Source organism: Hippocampus guttulatus, chromosome 14 (genome assembly GCF_054856545.1).
Source record: "Hippocampus guttulatus isolate MCC_2025c chromosome 14, RoL_Hgut_1.0, whole genome shotgun sequence".
Classification (NCBI taxonomy): Eukaryota; Metazoa; Chordata; class Actinopteri; order Syngnathiformes; family Syngnathidae; genus Hippocampus; species Hippocampus guttulatus.
The window spans coordinates 16,490,787-16,508,885 of NC_141274.1; the positions used below are offsets into that span (position 1 = coordinate 16,490,787).

Below are 18,099 nucleotides of genomic sequence, written 5' to 3' on the forward strand. Positions count from 1 at the left end.
AATGGCAGTTATTTTGAGGCACAAATGTTGGCGTGGCCCAATGATTAAAATGATGGACCAGAAATGCACTTTGGTCTCTCGACCGAGGTAGAAGTCCTGTCGACAGGGAATGCAGTTTGGAGATTTGACATGAAAGATCCTGACTCTGTCAAAGAGGCGCACAACATTTCAGAAAATGTTACTCCGAGAGATGATCGTTGTCGGCAGGATTTGAACCTGCGCGGGAAGAACCCAATGGATTTCTAGTCCATCGCCTTAACCACTCGGCCACAACAACACAGTTGGTTCTGCTATAGACGACATTTTTGTTGGAGAGTACTTAATTTTGAGTGCCGTGCAGGAGTCCTGAGACAATGGTGGCTATTTTGCACCACAAATGTTGGTGTGGCCCCATGGTGAAGATGGTGGATGAGAAATACAGTTTGGTCTGCCGACGCAGGTTTAAGTCCTGTCGACAGGGAATGGAGTTTGGCGATTTGACATAAAACATGCTGACGCTCTTCAAAAGAAGCACAACATTTTAGAAGAATTTTCTCCAGGTGGTGATCGTTGTCGGCAGGATTTGAACCTACGCGGGAAAATCCCAATGGATTTCAAGTCCATCGGCTTAACCACTCGGCCACGACAACTGATTTGATGTTTATTCGGTGACATTTTTGTAGGAGAATTATTTTAAGGGTCTCGTTTCACCCTGAGCCCGAGTCCAGAGAAAATGGCAGTTATTTTGAGGCACAAATCTTGGCGTGGCCCAATGATTAAAATGATGGACCAGAAATGCACTTTGGTCTCTCGACCGAGGTAGAAGTCCTGTCGACAGGGAATGCAGTGTGGAGATTCGACATGAAAGATTCTGACTCTGTCAAAGAGGCGGCACACAATTTCAGAAAATGTTACTCCGAGAGATATTCGTTGTCGGCAGGATTTGAACCTGCGCGGGAAGAACCCAAAGGATTTTTAGTCCATCGGCTTAACCACTCGGCCACAACAACACAGCTGATTTTGCTATAGACTACATTTTTGTTGGAGAGTACTTAATTTTGAGTGCCGTGCAGGAGTTCTGAGACAATGGTGGCTATTTTGCACCACAAATGTTGGTGTGGCCCCATGGTGAAAGTGATGGATGAGAAATACAGTTTGGTCTGCCGACGCAGGTTGAAGTCCTGTCGACAGGGAAGGGAGTTTGGCGATTTGACATAAAACATGCTGACGCTCTTCAAAAGAAGCACAACATTTTAGAAGAATTTTCTCCAGGTGGTGATCGTTGTCGGCAGGATTTGAACCTACGCGGGAAAATCCCAATGGATTTCAAGTCCATCGCCTTAACCACTCGGCCACGACAAGTGATTTGATGTTTATTCAGTGACATTTTTGTAGGAGAATAATTTTGAGGGTCTCGTTTCACCCTGAGCCCGAGTCCAGAGAAAATGGCAGTTATTTTGAGGCACAAATCTTGGCGTGGCCCAATGATTAAAATGATGGACCAGAAATGCACTTTGGTCTCTCGACCGAGGTAGAAGTCCTGTCGACAGGGAATGCAGTGTGGAGATTCGACATGAAAGATCCTGACTCTGTCAAAGAGGCGCACAACATTTCAGAAAATGTTACTCCGAGAGATATTCGTTGTCGGCAGGATTTATACCTGCGCGGAAAGAACCCAAAGGATTTTTAGTCCATCGGCTTAACCACTCGGCCACAACAACACAGTTGATTTTGCTATAGACGACATTTTTGTTGGAGAGTACTTAATTTTGAGTGCCGTGCAGGAGTTCTGAGACAATGGTGGCTATTTTGCACCACAAATGTTGGTGTGGCCCCATGGTGAAGATGATGGATGAGAAATACAGTTTGGTCTGCCGACGCAGGTTGAAGTCCTGTCGACAGGGAAGGGAGTTTGGCGATTTGACATAAAACATGCTGACGCTCTTCAAAAGAAGCACATTTTAGAAGAATTTTCTCCAGGTGGTGATCGTTGTCGGCAGGATTTGAACCTACGCGGGAAAATCCCAATGGATTTCAAGTCCATCGCCTTAACCACTCGGCCACGACAACTGATTTGATGTTTATTCGGTGACATTTTTGTAGGAGAATAATTTTGAGGGTCTCGTTTCACCCTGAGCCCGAGTCCAGAGAAAATGGCAGTTATTTTGAGGCACAAATGTTGGCGTGGCCCAATGATTAAAATGATGGACCGGAAATGCACTTTGGTCTCTCGACCGAGGTAGAAGTCCTGTCGACAGGGAATGCAGTTTGGAGATTTGACAGGAAAGATCCGGACTCTGTCAAAGAGGCGCACAACATTTCAGAAAATGTTACTCCGAGAGATGATCGTTGTCGGCAGGATTTGAACCTGCGCGGGAAGAACCCAATGGATTTCTAGTCCATCGCCTTAACCACTCGGCCACGACAACTGATTTGATGTTTATTCGGTGACATTTTTGTAGGAGAATAATTTTGAGGGTCTCGTTTCACCCTGAGCCAGAGTCCAGAGAAAATGGCAGTTATTTTGAGGCACAAATGTTGGCGTGGCCCAATGATTAAAATGATGGACCAGAAATGCACTTTGGTCTCTCGACCGAGGTAGAAGTCCTGTCGACAGGGAATGCAGTTTGGAGATTTGACATGAAAGATCCTGACTCTGTCAAAGAGGCGCACAACATTTCAGAAAATGTTACTCCGAGAGATGATCGTTGTCGGCAGGATTTGAACCTGCGCGGGAAGAACCCAATGGATTTCTAGTCCATCGCCTTAACCACTCGGCCACAACAACACAGTTGGTTCTGCTATAGACGACATTTTTGTTGGAGAGTACTTAATTTTGAGTGCCGTGCAGGAGTCCTGAGACAATGGTGGCTATTTTGCACCACAAATGTTGGTGTGGCCCCATGGTGAAGATGGTGGATGAGAAATACAGTTTGGTCTGCCGACGCAGGTTGAAGTCCTGTCGACAGGGAATGGAGTTTGGCAATTTGACATAAAACATGCTGACGCTCTTCAAAAGGAGCACAACATTTTAGAAGAATTTTCTCCAGGTGGTGATCGTTGTCGGCAGGATTTGAACCTACGCGTGAAAATCCCAATGGATTTCAAGTCCATCGCCTTAACCACTCGGCCACGACAACTGATTTGATGTTTATTCGGTGACATTTTTGTAGGAGAATAATTTTAAGGGTCTCGTTACACCCTGAGCCCGAGTCCACAGAAAATGGCAGTTATTTTGAGGCACAAATGTTGGTGTGGCCCAATGATTAAAATGATGGACCAGAAATAGACTTTGGTCTCTCGACCGAAGTAGAAGTCCTGTCGACAGGGAATGCAGTTTGGAGATTTGACCTGAAAGATCCTGACTCTGTCAAAGAGGCGCACAACATTTCAGAAAATGTTACTCCAAGAGATATTCGTTGTCGGCAGGATTTGAACCTGCGCGGGAAGAACCCAATGGATTTCTAGTCCATCGCCTTAACCACTCGGCCACAACAACACAGTTGATTTTGCTATAGACGACATTTTTGTTAGAGAGTACTTAATTTTGAGGGCCGTGCAGGAGTCCTGAGACAATGGTGGCTATTTTGCACCACAAATGTTGGTGTGGCCCCATGGTGAAGATGATGGATGAGAAATACAGTTTGGTCTGCCGACGCAGGTTTAAGTCCTATCGACAGGGAATGGAGTTTGGCGATTTGACATAAAACATGCTGACGCTCTTCAAAAGAAGCACAACATTTTAGAAGAACTTTCTCCAGGTGGTGATCGTTGTCGGCAGGATTTGAACCTACGCGGGAAAATCCCAATGGATATCAAGTCCATCGCCTTAATCACTCGGTCACGACAACTGATTTGATGTTTATTCTGTGACATTTTTGTTCGAGAATAATTTTAAGGGTCTACACCCTGAGCCCGAGTCCAGAGAAAATGGCAGTTATTTTGAGGCACAAATGTTGGCGTGGCCCAATGATTAAAATGATGGACCAGAAATGCACTTCGGTCTCTCGACCGAGGTAGAAGTCCTGTCGACAGGGAATGCAGTTTGGAGATTCGACATGAAAGATCCTGACTCTGTCAAAGAGGCGCACAACATTTCAGGAAATGTTCATCCGAGAGATGATCGTTGTCGGCAGGATTTGAACCTGCGCGGGAAGAACCCAATGGATTTCTAGTCCATCGCCTTAACCACTCGGCCACAAAAACACAGTCGATTCTGCTATAGACGACATTTTTGTTGGAGAGTAATTAATTTTGAGGGCCGTGCAGGAGTCCTGAGACAATGGTGGCTATTTTGCACCACAAATGTTGGTGTGGCTCCATGGTGAAGATGATGGATGAGAAATACAGTTTGGTCTGCCGACGCAGGTTGAAGTCCTGTCGACAGGGAATGGAGTTTGGCGATTTGACATAAAACATGCTGACGCTCTTCAAAAGGAGCACAACATTTTAGAAGAATTTTCTCCAGGTGGTGATCGTTGTCGGCAGGATTTGAACCTACGCGGGAAAATCCCAATGGATATCAAGTCCATCGCCTTAACCACTCGGCCACGACAACCAATTTGATGTTTATTCTGTGACATTTTTGTAGGAGAATAATTTTAAGGGTCTCGTTACAACCTGAGCCCGAGTCCAGAGAAAATGGCAGTTATTTTGAGGCACAAATGTTGGCGTGGCCCAATGATTAAAAAGATGGACCAGAAATGTACTTTGGTCTTTCGACCGAGGTAGAAGTCCTGTCGACAGGGAATGCAGTTTGGAGATTTGACATGAAAGATCCTGACTCTGTCAAAGAGGCGCACAACATTTCAGAAAATGTTACTCCGAGAGATGATCGTTGTCGGCAGGATTTGAACCTGCGCGGCAAGAACCCAATGGATTTCTAGTCCATCGCCTTAACCACTCGGCCACAACAACACAGTTAATTGTGCTATGGACGACATTTTTGTTGGAGAGTACTTAATTTTGAGTGCCGTGCAGGAGTCCTGAGACAATGGTGGCTATTTTGCACCACAAATGTTGGTGTGGCCCCATGGTGAAGATGATGGATGAGAAATACAGTTTGGTCTGCCGACACAGGTTGAAGTCCTGTCGACAGGGAATGGAGTTTGGCGATTTGTTATAAAACATGCTGAGGCGCTTCAAAAGAAACACAACATTTTAGAAGAATTTTCTCCAGGTTGTGATCGTTGTCGGCAGGATTTGAACCTACGCGGGAAAATCCCAATGGATTTCAAGTCCATCACCTTAACCACTCGGCCACGACAACTGATGTGATGTTTATTCTTTGACATTTTTGTAGGAGATTAATTTTGAGGGTCTCGTTACACCCTGAGCCCGAGTCCAGAGAAAATGGCAGTTATTTTGAGGCACAAATGTTGGCGTGGCCCAATGATTAAAATGATGGACCAGAAATGCACTTTGGTCTCTCGACTGAGGTAGAAGTCCTGTCGACAGGGAATGCAGTTTGGAGATTCGACATGAAAGATCCTGACTCTGTCAAAGAGGCGCACAACATTTCAGAAAATGTTAATCCGAGAGATGATCGTTGTCGGCAGGATTTGAACCTGCGCGGGAAGAACCCAATGGATTTCTAGTCCATCGCCTTAACCACTCGGCCACAACAACACAGTTGATTCTGCTATAGACGACATTTTTGTTGGAGAGTAATTAATTTTGAGTGCCGTGCAGGAGTCCTGAGACAATGGTGGCTATTTTGCACCACAAATGTTGGTTTGGCCCCATGGTGAAGATGATGGATGAGAAATACAGTTTGGTCTGCCGACGCAGGTTGAAGACCTGTCGACAGGGAAGGGAGTTTGGCGATTTGACATAAAACATGCTGACGCTCTTCAAAAGAAGCACAACATTTTATAAGAATTTTCTCCAGGTGGTGATCGTTGTCAGCAGGATTTGAACCTACGCGGGAAAATCCCAATGGATTTCAAGTCCATCGCCTTAACCACTCGGCCACGACAACTGATTTGATGTTTATTCGGTGACATTTTTGTAGGAGAATAATTTTGAGGGTCTCGTTTCACCCTTAGCCCGAGTCCAGATAAATGGCAGTTATTTTGAGGCACAAATGTTGGCGTGGCCCCATGATTAAAATGATGGACAAGAAATGCAGTTCGGTCCCTCGACGCAGGTTGAAGACCTGTCGACAAGGAATGTAGTTTGGAGATTCGACATGAAAGATGCTGACTCTGACGAATAGAAGCGGATTTCAAAAATTGTTTCACCGAGGGGTGATCGTTGTCGGCAGGATTTGAACTTGCGCGCGGGAAGAACCCAATGGATTTCTCGTCCATCGCCTTAACCACTCGGGCACAACAACACAGTTGCTTTCACTATAGGTGACATTTTTGTAGGAGAGTACTTAATTTTGAGGGCCGTGCAGGAGTCCTGAGACAATGGTGGCTATTTTGCACCACAAATGTTGGTGTGGACCCGTGGTAGAATAGGTCCCTAGCACCCCCTTGCTGTTCGTAAGAGGCGACAAATGGGGCGAGTCGTTTGCCGCGAGTTGCGACCCGTGGGGTGGGAGGAGCTCCTCAGCCTTGGTCGGCAATCTTCCTTCGGGAGTAAACCCAGAGGCCAAATCCGGAGTTTGAGTCCCTAAGGCGGTGCGTTGTGAAACTCCCTCAGGGTCCCGGCAACTCCTGCGACGACGTCGATGCCAAGCTGCTTGGGCCCCGCCCGTCCCTTGGAGAACATCAACGGCGTGGAGAGGGGGTATCTAGCGCATGGGCAATGCCAGGTCCTCCATACACACCTGCCCAGGCTTGTGCCCTGGAGAGGACACTCCAGCGTCATCGTGTGACGACACAACACGAGGAGTGGCAGACACCAGTGATAAGTCAGTGCTTAATTGGCGTAGAGCTAGGCGCTAGGGGTCACTCCTGACAGTGGGAGGGGGCCTCATACCCCCACTGGCTAGTTACCGCCTGTCACGTTTCGGGCAAGCCGAATAAAGTTGGGATCCCAGAAGTGTAGACACCAGACAAGGTCTCCATAGCAAAAAGGGTTTAATATACAAAAATCACACTGCCAAAGAAGTAACAAAGTGCTGGTCAAAACAAGGACCAGAGGGCACAAAAACGAATAACAAAAGGCGCTTGCACAAAAGGCAAGGGAGGAAAATAAGAACCGCGAAGGCAAACAAAAAACAACGTAGCAAATACACGCAAGCGAAAGCCAAATCACAAAATAATAACCATACTTACAAAATACTTGGTACCGAGAGTTCAAAAGCAAAACACGACAAGGTCTATAGCAAAAGCAGTCTATGAGCAAGGAAGCAGCAAGGCAAAGGCAATACTCGGACAACAGGTGCACAGCAGAGGGGTCCTTAAATACAGAGAGTACTAATCATAGATTGGCAGCAGGTGTGCACAGAAGTCCGCTCATGCCACCTGCTGGCTAGACCGAAAACAGACCCGTGACACCGCCCGCTTCAAGCCGGGCAGCCCCCGGACAGTAAGGTGCTACCCCTCCACAGTTCACTTTCCTTACTGGGTGCGTAGGGATTAGGACCAGGAATAGTTTGAAAGGTGGACTGTAAAACCGATGCACCAGGAAACAACAAAAGAAACACAACAAGGAGCAAGTCCTTGTTAAAACTTGCAACATGGAATGTCAGGACAATGACAACCGGTCTGACGTCAGACCTAATGGACATCAGCGATGCCCACAAGACAGCAGTGATCAACAACGAGCTGCTGAGACTCAGCATTGACATTGCTGCGCTGCAAGAAACCCGCCTCGCCGAAACTGGATCTCTCCGGGAGAAAGACTACACCTTCTACTGGTGCGGTAAAGCTGCCGACGAGACCAGGGAGCACGGCGTTGGTTTCGCTGTCAAGAACTCCCTGCTGAGCATGATAGAGCCTGGTGGAGAAGGGACTGAGAGGATTCTCACCTTGCGACTTCACACTACAGTCGGCACTGTCACCCTGTTCAGCGTCTACGCCCCTACTCTATACTCCACGCAGGAGGTGAAAAACAAGTTTTATGACCAGCTGTTGGCAGCCATCCAGAAAGTTCCAACCACCGACCAACTTGTTCTTCTTGGGGACTTCAACGCCCGCGTTGGATCAGACCACATATCATGGCCCAGTTGCCTCGGCCCTTGGGGAGTGGGTGACATGAACAACAACGGACAACGTCTCCTGGAACTGTGCACACTTCAAGACCTGTGCGTCACCAACAGCTTCTTCCAGAGCAAAGCGCAGCACAAGGTGTCGTGGCGCCACCCCCGCTCAAAGCGCTGGCACCAACTGGATCTCATCTTGACCCGCCGCAAGCAGCTAAGCAGCATTCTCACCACACGCTCCTACCACAGCGCTGACTGCGACACAGACCACTCCTTGGTCTGCTGCAAGATCCGACTCCAGCCCAAGAAGCTGCACCGAGCCAAGCCACCAAGCAAGCCCCGCATCGACACAGCCATGGCAAACCATGTGGGCATGGTGGAGGCACTCGCCCGGCACCTGAAAGACGCCCTGGAGAAGAAACCACCAGAAGGAAACGCGGAACAGAGGTGGGACCTCCTCCGCAACACCATCCACGACATTGCCTATTCCATCTTCGGCAAGAGAAAAAGGAAAAGCCAGGACTGGTTTGAAGCATACGTGACGGAACTCATTGCTGTAATGGAAGCGAAGCGCACAGCACTGCTGAAACATCACCAGCATCCCTCCCAGTCCACACTGCAGGCTCTCCGAGCTACCAGAAGTCAAGTCCAGGCTACAGCGAGGCGCTGCGCCAACAAGTACTGGATGGATCTCTGTGATGGCATCCAACGAGCCGCAGACACCGGCAACATCAGAGGCGTCTATGACGGGATCAAGAAAGCCATAGGTCCTTCACACAGCAAGACAGCCCCCCTCGAGACGAAGACAGGCGAGACTATCACAGACAAGAGCAAGCAGATGGAGCGATGGGTAGAGCACTACTCAGACCTCTACAGCAAAGAAACCACCATCTCCGATGCCACCCTAGAGTCTGTTGAGCGCCTGCCCGTCATGGAGGAGCTAGATGAGTTACCAAGCCTTGAGGAGCTCAGCAAAGCCATCGACAGCCTGCCCGTCGGGAAAGCTCCTGGCCTTGACGGTATCCCAGCAGAGGTGATCAAGACCGGCAAAGAACCTCTGCTGCACCACCTACACAACCTACTCTGCCAGTGCTGGGAAGACGGTGAGGTACCTCAAGACATGCGTGACTGTAACATCATCACCCTCTACAAGAACAAAGGTGGTCGCAGTGACTGCAACAACAACAGAGGCATCTCCTTACTGAGCATCGTGGGGAAACTCATCGCCCGAGTGGTCCTGAACAGACTCCAGAAGCTCGCTGACAGGGTGTACCCCGAATCACAGTGTGGCTTCAGGTCGGAACGATCCACCATCGACATGATTTTCTCGCTCCGCCAGCTCCAGGAGAAATGCAGAGAGCAGAACCAGTCATTGTATGTTGCCTTCATTGACCTGACCAAGGCCTTCGACCTTGTGAGCCGCGACGGCCTCTTCAAAGTCCTTGACAGGATTGGTTGCCCGGGGAGGCTGCTGAGCATCATTCGTTCCTTCCACTCCGGAATGAAGGGTGTCGTCCAGTTTGACGGCGTAACATCTTCCTCTTTCGAAGTGAAAAGCGGTGTTAAGCAAGGATGTGTACTTGCTCCGACCCTCTTCGGCATCTACTTCGCTGTCATGCTCAAGCACGCTTTCGGGAACTCCACTGAGGGTGTCTACCTCCATACTCGCTCTGACGGCGGCCTCTACAACATGGCGAGGCTGAGGGCCAAGACCAAGATCCGCAAAGTCCTGATCAGAGACATGCTGTTTGCGGACGATGCTGCTGTCACTGCCCACAAGGAAGAACATCTTCAGCATCTCATGGATCGTTTCTCGAGGGCGTGCAGCGACTTTCAGCTGACCATCAGTCTCAAGAAGACCAACATATTGAGTCAGGACACGGAGAGCCAACCCACCATTTCCATTAACAACTACCAGCTGGATGTGGTCAAGGAGTTTACTTACCTTGGCTCCACGGTGACAGACTCGCTTGACTTGGACCCTGAACTGAACAGAAGGATCGGCCGAGCCACCACAACTCTTGCCCGGCTCACCAAACGCGTGTGGGAAAACAGCAAGTTGACGACCAACACCAGGATGGCAGTCTACAGGGCCTGTGTTCTCAGCACCCTACTGTATGGCAGCGAGTCCTGGACCCTGTATGCACGCCAAGAAAAGAGGCTCAACACCTTCCACATGCGAAACCTCAGGCGAATCCTTGGTATCAAGTGGTCCGACTTCACCACCAACAAAGACGTCTTGGAACGTGCCAACATCCCCAGCATGTACACCCTCCTCCGTCAGCGTCGCCTTCGGTGGCTCGGCCACGTCCGCAGGATGGAGGACGGTAGGATCCCCAAAGATCTGCTCTATGGAGAAGTCGCAGTTGGAAAGAGAACACAGGGCCGCCCACAGCTTCGTTTCAAAGACGTTTGCAAGAGGGACATGAAGGCTGTTGAGTTAGATGTGAAGGAATGGGAGTCACTGGCCCAGAACCGCCCAAACTGGAAACAAGAACTGGCACGTGGTCTGTGCCGAGGGGAGGAGAAGATGAGAGCATCAGCAGAAGACAAGAGAGCCAGGAGAAAGAACAGCCAGGACAAACAAGCGCCCCCCTCCAACTGTGTGTTCAGGTGCATCCACTGCAACAGGGACTGTCACTCCCGGATCGGCCTCTTTCGCCATACCAGACGGTGCTCCCAGTCAGGCACAAACAGATAATCACACTGTGATTGAAATGCCAATGATGATGATGTTGGTGTGGCCCCATGGTGAAGATGATGGATGAGAAATACAGTTTGGTCTGCCGACGCAGGTTGAAGTCCTGTCGACAGGGAATGGAGTTTGGCGATTTGACATAAAACATGCTGACTCTCTTCAAAAGAAGCACAACATTTTAGAATAATTTTTGCCAGGTGGTGATCGCTGTCGGCATAATTTGAACCTACGCGGGAAAATCCCAATGGATTTCAAGTCCATCGCCTTAACCACTCGGCCACGACAACTGATTTGATGTTTATTCGGTGACATTTTTGTAGGAGAATAATTTTGAGCGTCTCGTTTCACCCTGAGCCCAAGTCCAGAGAAAATGGCAGTTATTTTGAGGCACAAATGTTGGCGTGGCCCCATGATTAAAATGATGGACAAGAAATGTAGTTTGGTCTCTCGAACCAGGTTGAAATCCTGTCGGCAGGGAATGCAGTTCGGAGATTTGACATTAATGACATTGACTCTGTCGAAGAGGACCACAACATTTCAGAGAAAAATTCTCCAAGAGGTGATTTTTGTCATCAGGATTTGAACCTACGCGGGAAGAACCAAATGGATTTCTAGTCAATCACCTTAACCACTTGGCCACAACTGATTTGATGGCTTTTCCTACAAAGCCCTCCCACTCCCTCAACTTGGTGCCTCAGACCACACCACTGATGCTAATGCCAGCATACAGGCCGCTGGTGAAAGTCATCAAACCAGTGAGGAAGCAGGTACGAGTGTGGCCTGAGGGGTCCACAGAGTGACTCCAAGACTGTTTACCCACCACAGACTGGAGTGTGTTTAAACATGCAACCACTAACCTCAACGAGTACGCGGAGACCGTCCATGAGAAGTGCATCGATGAAGTCACGGTCACCAGAATCATCACCATCCGTGCCAATCACAAACCATGGCTGACAGGTGAGGTCCACAGGCTCCTGAGGGCCAGGAACACTGCCTTCAGAGCTGGAGACATTGTGGGCCTCAGGACTGCCAGGGCCAACCTGTCACGAGGCATCAGACTGGCCAAGAGACAATTTTCAATAAGGATTGCAGACCAGTTCAAGGACAGCAGAGACACCACGAACCTGTGGCGGGGAATCCGGACCATCACAGACTACAAGCCTTCTCCGCACACCTGTGACAATTCCATCTCTCTTCTGAACTACCTGAATGACTTCTTCGCCCGTTTCGAGATAGACAACAACACCCGAGCACAGAAAACCCCACCTCCTACTGGCGACCAGGTGCTGACGTTTTCCCAGGATAGTGTGAGGCGTTCCCTCAGAAGAACAAACGTACATAAAGCGACAGGTCCTGACAACATTCCTGATCGCGTCCTTCGAGGCTGTGCTGAGGAGCTCACAGATGTTTCACAGACATCTTCAACACCTCTCTGAGCCAGGCTGTTGTCCCCACTTGTTTCAAAGCCACCACCATCATCCCGATCCCGAAGAAGTCGTCCCCCTCCAGCTACAATGACTACCGCCCGGTCGCACTCACCCCCATCCTCATGAAGTGCTTCGAGCGGTTAGTCATGCAGCACATAAAGTCTGCCCTCTCCCCCACCCTGAACCCCTACCAGTTTGCATATCAGCAGAACAGATCGACTGCAGACGCCATCTCCACCACCCTCCACTCAGCCCTCACCCACCTGGAGACCAAGGACTCACACATCAGAATGCTGTTCATCGACTTCAGCTCAGCATTCAACACCATCATCCCGCAGCAGCTCATCCACAAACTGGACCACCTGGGGCTCAACACCTCCCTGTGCAACTGGCTGTTGGACTTCCTGACGGAGAGACCACAGGCAGTTCGGGTCAGCAGCAACACCTCCAGCACCATCATGATGAACACAGGTGCCCCACAAGGATGTGTGCCGAGCCCCCTCCTCTTCACACTGCTGACCCACGACTGCACTTCTTCGTCTAGCTCCAATTTCTTCGTTAAGTTTGCGGATGACACGACTGTAGTGGGTCTCATTAACAACGACGATGAGACAATCTACAGGAGTGAGGTGAGCAGGCCGGTCTTGTGGTGTAAAGACAACAATCTCCACCTGAATGTGGAGAAGACAAAGGAGATTGTATTGGACTTCAGAAAGACGCACTCCCAGCATGCTCCACTGATCATTAACGGTGCCACAGTGGAGAGAGTGAGCAATTCTAAGTTCCTGAGAGTGCACATCTCTGAAGACCTGTCCTGGAGCCACAATACAGTACCTCATCACTCGCCAAAAAAAGCCAACCAGCGCCTGTACTTCCTCTGCAAACTGAGGAGAGCAAGAGCCCCGCCCCCCCCATCATGCAGACATTTTATACAGGCACCATTGAGAGCATCCTGTCCAGCTGCATCACTGTGTGGTATGGTGCTTGCACTGTGTTCTGCCAAAAGACTTTGCAGCGCACCGTGAGAGCAGCTGAGAAGATCATTGGTGTCTCACTCCCCCTACTCGTGGACATTTACTACTCCCGTCTCACCCGCAGAGCCATTCGGATTGCAGGTGACCCCACCCACCCATCTCACAGCCTCTTCGGCCTGCTGCCGTCGGGAAGGAGATTGCGGTGACCATTTTGTCTGAGAAATTTCTTCCCTCAGTGCAAACATGCAGGGGCTCTGTAGTACAAATCGTTCCTGGACTGATATCACAAAAGATTCAATTGAAGCACAAACTCGGAGTTATTATCTGGGAATAAATCAGAGTGCCCTTGCTGATTAACCCCCGCCCCCCCCCCCACACACACACACACACTTCTTTTTTCCATTTTTGGTTGGACGGATGCCACACAGCCATGAATTTTTTTTTACAACCAACTAATCATATTGCATTCTAAAAAAAGCTTCGATACATCAATAATATTTTGCAGTTTTATTTTTTTGCCCACTGTTAAGACGTTATACGTTTAACCAGGTCCCATCTCTTCAATAAAATAGAAACAACATGGCTCATATAATCTATTAATGGCTATTATCAAGTCGGATTCTTGTCCCTCTGGCACACAAACACAAACAGCATATTTGTTCATCAGGATTTTGGTTTTTAATGATAATTCATCATTTCGATTAAATGCAAACACTTTTTAAACATGCAGCAGAAAGTAGTTGAAGTGCTCAAGGAGCACATATTCATGATGGAAAACACTTTCTGACACAAGATGGCGACAGAGCGTTTCCATCAAGCATCGGCAAACGTCAACTATCAGATGCACAGGAGCCCATTTGAATGCTTAAAAGGCAGAATAAGTTTTTTGTTGCGTTCTTTTTCTTTCTTTCTTTTCTTTCAAAGCTTTGCATGTGGCAAGTCCGTAACCCAGGCAAGCCCACTCGTTGGTCATCTCCATGAATCCAGGTCCGCTGGCCAGTCCACTAGCTGAAGGAAAAATAAAACACATTAGCATCAGTATGGTATTGTTTCAAAAATCTCTCCCTTGCATGTGAGTGGCTAACCTGAGAGCAGATCGTACAGGTTGCAATAGTTGAGGCCGTTGTCCAGAAGGCTGGTGAATCCCAGAGAGTTGGACTGGCCCTGCGTACAACCCCCCCCACAAAAACACTCATTGTCAAACATTTAGCCTGCGATTCACCAAAATGATCCCCAAACACTTGAATATCACTGCAACTTAATCTAACATCGTCACCTAGACAGTTTACAGATGACTGAGTTTCAGAGGAAACACTCTGCTCACAACCAAGACTGAATTTAGCTCCTCCCTGACACAGAGCTTGTCTCTCGGTCAAGATATATCATTAATATGATGCCAATTTCTGTATAGACAATGTTAAGTAGGGTGTTTCGGAAAGACCACAATTGCAAATCTTCAGCAAAACAATTTCAAGTCAAGTGCGGAGCTTCGTGGAGACACAACTAGTCTCTTGACACCATCTTGTGGCATGTAAAGACGATTACAAATGGCATTCATGACTACAAGACCACACAATGTAATAAGAGTGGGTGGACGTACGGACACCCTGCATCCTCCGGTCATGAGAGTGGAGCTGAAGGTGATGTTCCCAACCGCCAGGCCGTCGATGGAACTGTGGTTAGCAATGAGGCCCAAAGGAGTGCCGGCTACCAGCTGGAGGAACGATTGGAATGGTTAAATCTGTGGAAATGTCATTTGATTTGGATTTCTTGCCACGTTTTCTGAGGGGCGTCCAAATTGCTCTCACGGGCGGTCACATCAAGAAAAATGGAAGAAGGATCATGTGTTTGGGAAACATACGAAAACCAATGCAAAACTGCATACTGGCGGTCAACAAAGCACGTGTTGTGATTAAAAAAAGGCATGATGTATTTTCTATCTTTCTTTAATCAGACAATATTTTGTAAAATTCAAGTTTAAAAATGTTAAAATGTAGTGTGATATCGTGTTGTTACAAATTCAATTCTCTTTCATCCATCCATCCATTATGGGTGCCACTTCTCCTCACAAGGCTCACAGCCGTGTTGGAGCCTATCCTAGCCGCCTTCGGGCAGCAAGTACACCCTGAACTGGTTGCCAGCCATTCGCAAGGCATACAGAGACGAACCACCACCCACGCTCACACTCACACCAAGCGACAATTTAGAGTGTTCCATTCACCTGCCACGCATGTGTTTGGAATGTGGGAGGAAACTGCAGTACCCGGAAAAAACCCACATAGGCACAGGAAGAACATGCACACCCCCAGGAAAACCAGGGCCTGGAATCAAACCTATGATCTCTTCACTGCGAGGCAAACGTGCTAACCAGCCTCTCTGATTCTTTTTTTCATTTTTAATTATAAAATGGTGTGACAAATTTCCATTTCATTAAAAAAAAAATCTAAAGTACTTAGAGTTATGTCTTTTAAAATTTAGCTCTTCTGTTTTTAAATTGTCATGAGTTGAATAAAAATAGCCAATATCACGTAACATACAGAGTACAGGATGTTAAAAAACTCATATGATGTGAACTCTATTTTTATTTTTACAATTTAAAATCAGTTCACAAAACGTTCAAAGTACATATTTTTAATATTAAAAAAATACTGTGCGACCTTTCAACAAACTTGGAAATTTTTCTTCATACCGGTAAATTTCAGCTTGCAGAGAGCCGTACATGGTATTTTCAACACACACGTGTGAAAACAAGATTACCATGTAGTGACACTTTTTGCAGCCAAACATGGGGTTGAAGGCTTGGATCTGCTGCATCAATTTGGTGCTGACCTCTGCACACAGTGAAGAAAATAGCCTAAAGGTGCACAGATGACATCACATTACACGTGTGTGTATATGTGTGTGTGCGCGTGTGTGTGTGCATGCGTGTGTGTGTGTATAATATACTAACACGTGCGTGTGTGTGTGTGTGTGCGTGTGTGTTCACACACACACACACACACATAAAATGAGTGACATTGGGCATCCAGATAAAATGTCAACCTGAAATGCACTCTTATCTTGAGAGGTCAACTTAGTTTGACCATCTCTCTACTTTGGAATGTAATGCACTTGTCTTGCTCAGGTCTTACTTTTCCACAACATACTGCTCTCGAACAAGGAACTGAATTGCAACATTGCAGAGACAACCACTCCTATGCCTTTCTGTGATTCTTCCAGTTACTCTTTTGCAAAATGCTACGCTGAGTGGCCACATTGAAATGGTGCGCTTCAGTTGATCAATTCTTGATCAAAAGTGATGCCTTCGTCTGATGATGTGAAAAGGTGAACAGTATAATTCCAACTGAGAGACACAGTGACTGAAGGAGTCACAGAAAGGCATGAAAGTGGTCTTCGCTGGATTTTCTTTTTTTTTTTTTTTTTTGCTGTTTCTCAAACGTTTAGAAAAGCTCAAATGAAGTTGACTATTTAAGGTTTTAGATTCATCCTATGTACTAAATAGTGTACATATTGATAATACATAGTCAGTTTTACCAGAGAGTTCTGCAGAAGGCGTGGTAGGGCACAGGAACAGGCATGGTGGCTGCAAGGGCGACGAGTCCAGCGAGTAGAATGAGAGTCTTCATGGCGGCAGGTGGAGGCGTTTCTTGCTCTTCCTGAGCTCAAAGAGAATCTGCGCTTGGACAAATGCCGGCCAGATGTTTCTTATAAAGCCGATTGATGCAGGCTCACGCGCTCGGCTCAATGACGGCCTGCCAATAGATTAAGCACGCAGTTAGTTACAGTATTATTATTAATAAATGACCTGACACTGAGATAGTCTTTTATCTCCAACTCTCTGTCTTACATTATCTCTGCATAAACATGCATAAACAATTGGACGCTCCAAATTGTCCTGAGGATTGTGATTATGAGCGCGTATGGTTGTTTGTCTATGTGTGCTCTCCGATTGCCTGGCAACAAGTTACAGGTGTATCCCGACTACTGCCTGAAGACAGCTGGGATAGATGGATGGATTATTAAGCATTCTTTTTTGTACCCGGTATATAATCGGACCCATTTGATGTTCTGGTTAAAACTGTATATGAATGTTGTGCTCATTTTCATCAGAATCAGAATCAGAATCATCTTTATTTGCCAAGTATGTAGAACACACAAGAAATTTGTCTCCGGTATAACACGCTGCATTAGTATCATCATAAACAAGGACATGACAAATAGGTATGGAAAAATTAAGTATGGAAGGACATTTCGTAATTTAAGTGAACCGTAGTGCGGTGGTACCACCCTGTGACAACTGTGAGACCATGTGCAAAGTATCAAGCAGAGCGAAAGTGATCAGTGGTAGAATACAATACTATAAAAGTTGTGCAATCATTTTAAAGTGACCAGTCGCAGTATTTGTAGGACAAGAAGTGTGCAATTGTGCAGATGTCCTTGAGCGCTTTGAAGTGTCTGGTGCGGTGGAGTATACATCAGTGACTGTTTAGGTTTAGGGAGTTAATGGCTAGAGGGAAGAAGCTGTTCAAGTGTCTGCTGGATTTGGTGCGCATGGATCGGTAGCGCCTGCCTGAGGGAAGTAGCTGGAAAAGGTGGTGGGCAGGGTGCGGGGGATCCAGTAGGATTTTCCGTGCATGTAATCTTTTATGGTTTATGTTAATTTTCTTGTCTGTAACTTGTAATGTTGCAAGTTGATTTTTGTGGCAAAGCATGTGCATGATTTCATCCATCCATCCATTTTCCAATAAGCTTTATCCTCACAGTGTCGTGGAGGTGCTGTAGCCTATCCCTGCTGTCTCCAAGCAGTAGGCGGCGGCCTGAACTGGTTGCCAGCCAATCGCAGGACACACAGAGACGAACAACTATCCGCGCTCACACTCACACCTTGGGACAATTCAGAGTGTTTGTATGATTTCAATGTAATTG

At 47.5% G+C, this 18,099-nt stretch overlaps 14 non-coding genes across 14 annotated transcripts; all 14 read right to left on the reverse strand.

The window, feature by feature from the left end:
• Positions 1 to 195: 195 nt before the first annotated feature.
• trnas-aga (transfer RNA serine (anticodon AGA)) lies at positions 196 to 277 on the reverse strand. The gene has a single exon. It is a non-coding gene; the product is annotated as a tRNA-Ser (tRNA).
• Positions 278 to 547: 270 nt separating this feature from the next.
• trnas-uga (transfer RNA serine (anticodon UGA)) lies at positions 548 to 629 on the reverse strand. Its single transcript has one exon. It is a non-coding gene; the product is annotated as a tRNA-Ser (tRNA).
• A 278-nt stretch (positions 630 to 907) lies between these two features.
• trnaf-aaa (transfer RNA phenylalanine (anticodon AAA)) lies at positions 908 to 989 on the reverse strand. Its single transcript has one exon. It is a non-coding gene; the product is annotated as a tRNA-Phe (tRNA).
• A 270-nt stretch (positions 990 to 1,259) lies between these two features.
• Positions 1,260 to 1,341, reverse strand: trnas-uga (transfer RNA serine (anticodon UGA)). The gene has a single exon. It is a non-coding gene; the product is annotated as a tRNA-Ser (tRNA).
• A 626-nt stretch (positions 1,342 to 1,967) lies between these two features.
• On the reverse strand, positions 1,968 to 2,049 carry trnas-uga (transfer RNA serine (anticodon UGA)). The gene has a single exon. It is a non-coding gene; the product is annotated as a tRNA-Ser (tRNA).
• A 277-nt stretch (positions 2,050 to 2,326) lies between these two features.
• On the reverse strand, positions 2,327 to 2,408 carry trnas-aga (transfer RNA serine (anticodon AGA)). Its single transcript has one exon. It is a non-coding gene; the product is annotated as a tRNA-Ser (tRNA).
• Positions 2,409 to 2,685: 277 nt separating this feature from the next.
• Positions 2,686 to 2,767, reverse strand: trnas-aga (transfer RNA serine (anticodon AGA)). Its single transcript has one exon. It is a non-coding gene; the product is annotated as a tRNA-Ser (tRNA).
• Positions 2,768 to 3,037: 270 nt separating this feature from the next.
• Positions 3,038 to 3,119, reverse strand: trnas-uga (transfer RNA serine (anticodon UGA)). Its single transcript has one exon. It is a non-coding gene; the product is annotated as a tRNA-Ser (tRNA).
• Positions 3,120 to 3,396: 277 nt separating this feature from the next.
• trnas-aga (transfer RNA serine (anticodon AGA)) lies at positions 3,397 to 3,478 on the reverse strand. The gene has a single exon. It is a non-coding gene; the product is annotated as a tRNA-Ser (tRNA).
• A 977-nt stretch (positions 3,479 to 4,455) lies between these two features.
• trnas-uga (transfer RNA serine (anticodon UGA)) lies at positions 4,456 to 4,537 on the reverse strand. Its single transcript has one exon. It is a non-coding gene; the product is annotated as a tRNA-Ser (tRNA).
• Positions 4,538 to 4,814: 277 nt separating this feature from the next.
• trnas-aga (transfer RNA serine (anticodon AGA)) lies at positions 4,815 to 4,896 on the reverse strand. The gene has a single exon. It is a non-coding gene; the product is annotated as a tRNA-Ser (tRNA).
• Positions 4,897 to 5,166: 270 nt separating this feature from the next.
• On the reverse strand, positions 5,167 to 5,248 carry trnas-uga (transfer RNA serine (anticodon UGA)). The gene has a single exon. It is a non-coding gene; the product is annotated as a tRNA-Ser (tRNA).
• A 277-nt stretch (positions 5,249 to 5,525) lies between these two features.
• Positions 5,526 to 5,607, reverse strand: trnas-aga (transfer RNA serine (anticodon AGA)). Its single transcript has one exon. It is a non-coding gene; the product is annotated as a tRNA-Ser (tRNA).
• Positions 5,608 to 5,877: 270 nt separating this feature from the next.
• Positions 5,878 to 5,959, reverse strand: trnas-uga (transfer RNA serine (anticodon UGA)). The gene has a single exon. It is a non-coding gene; the product is annotated as a tRNA-Ser (tRNA).
• Between the last annotated feature and the right edge of the window lie 12,140 nt (positions 5,960 to 18,099).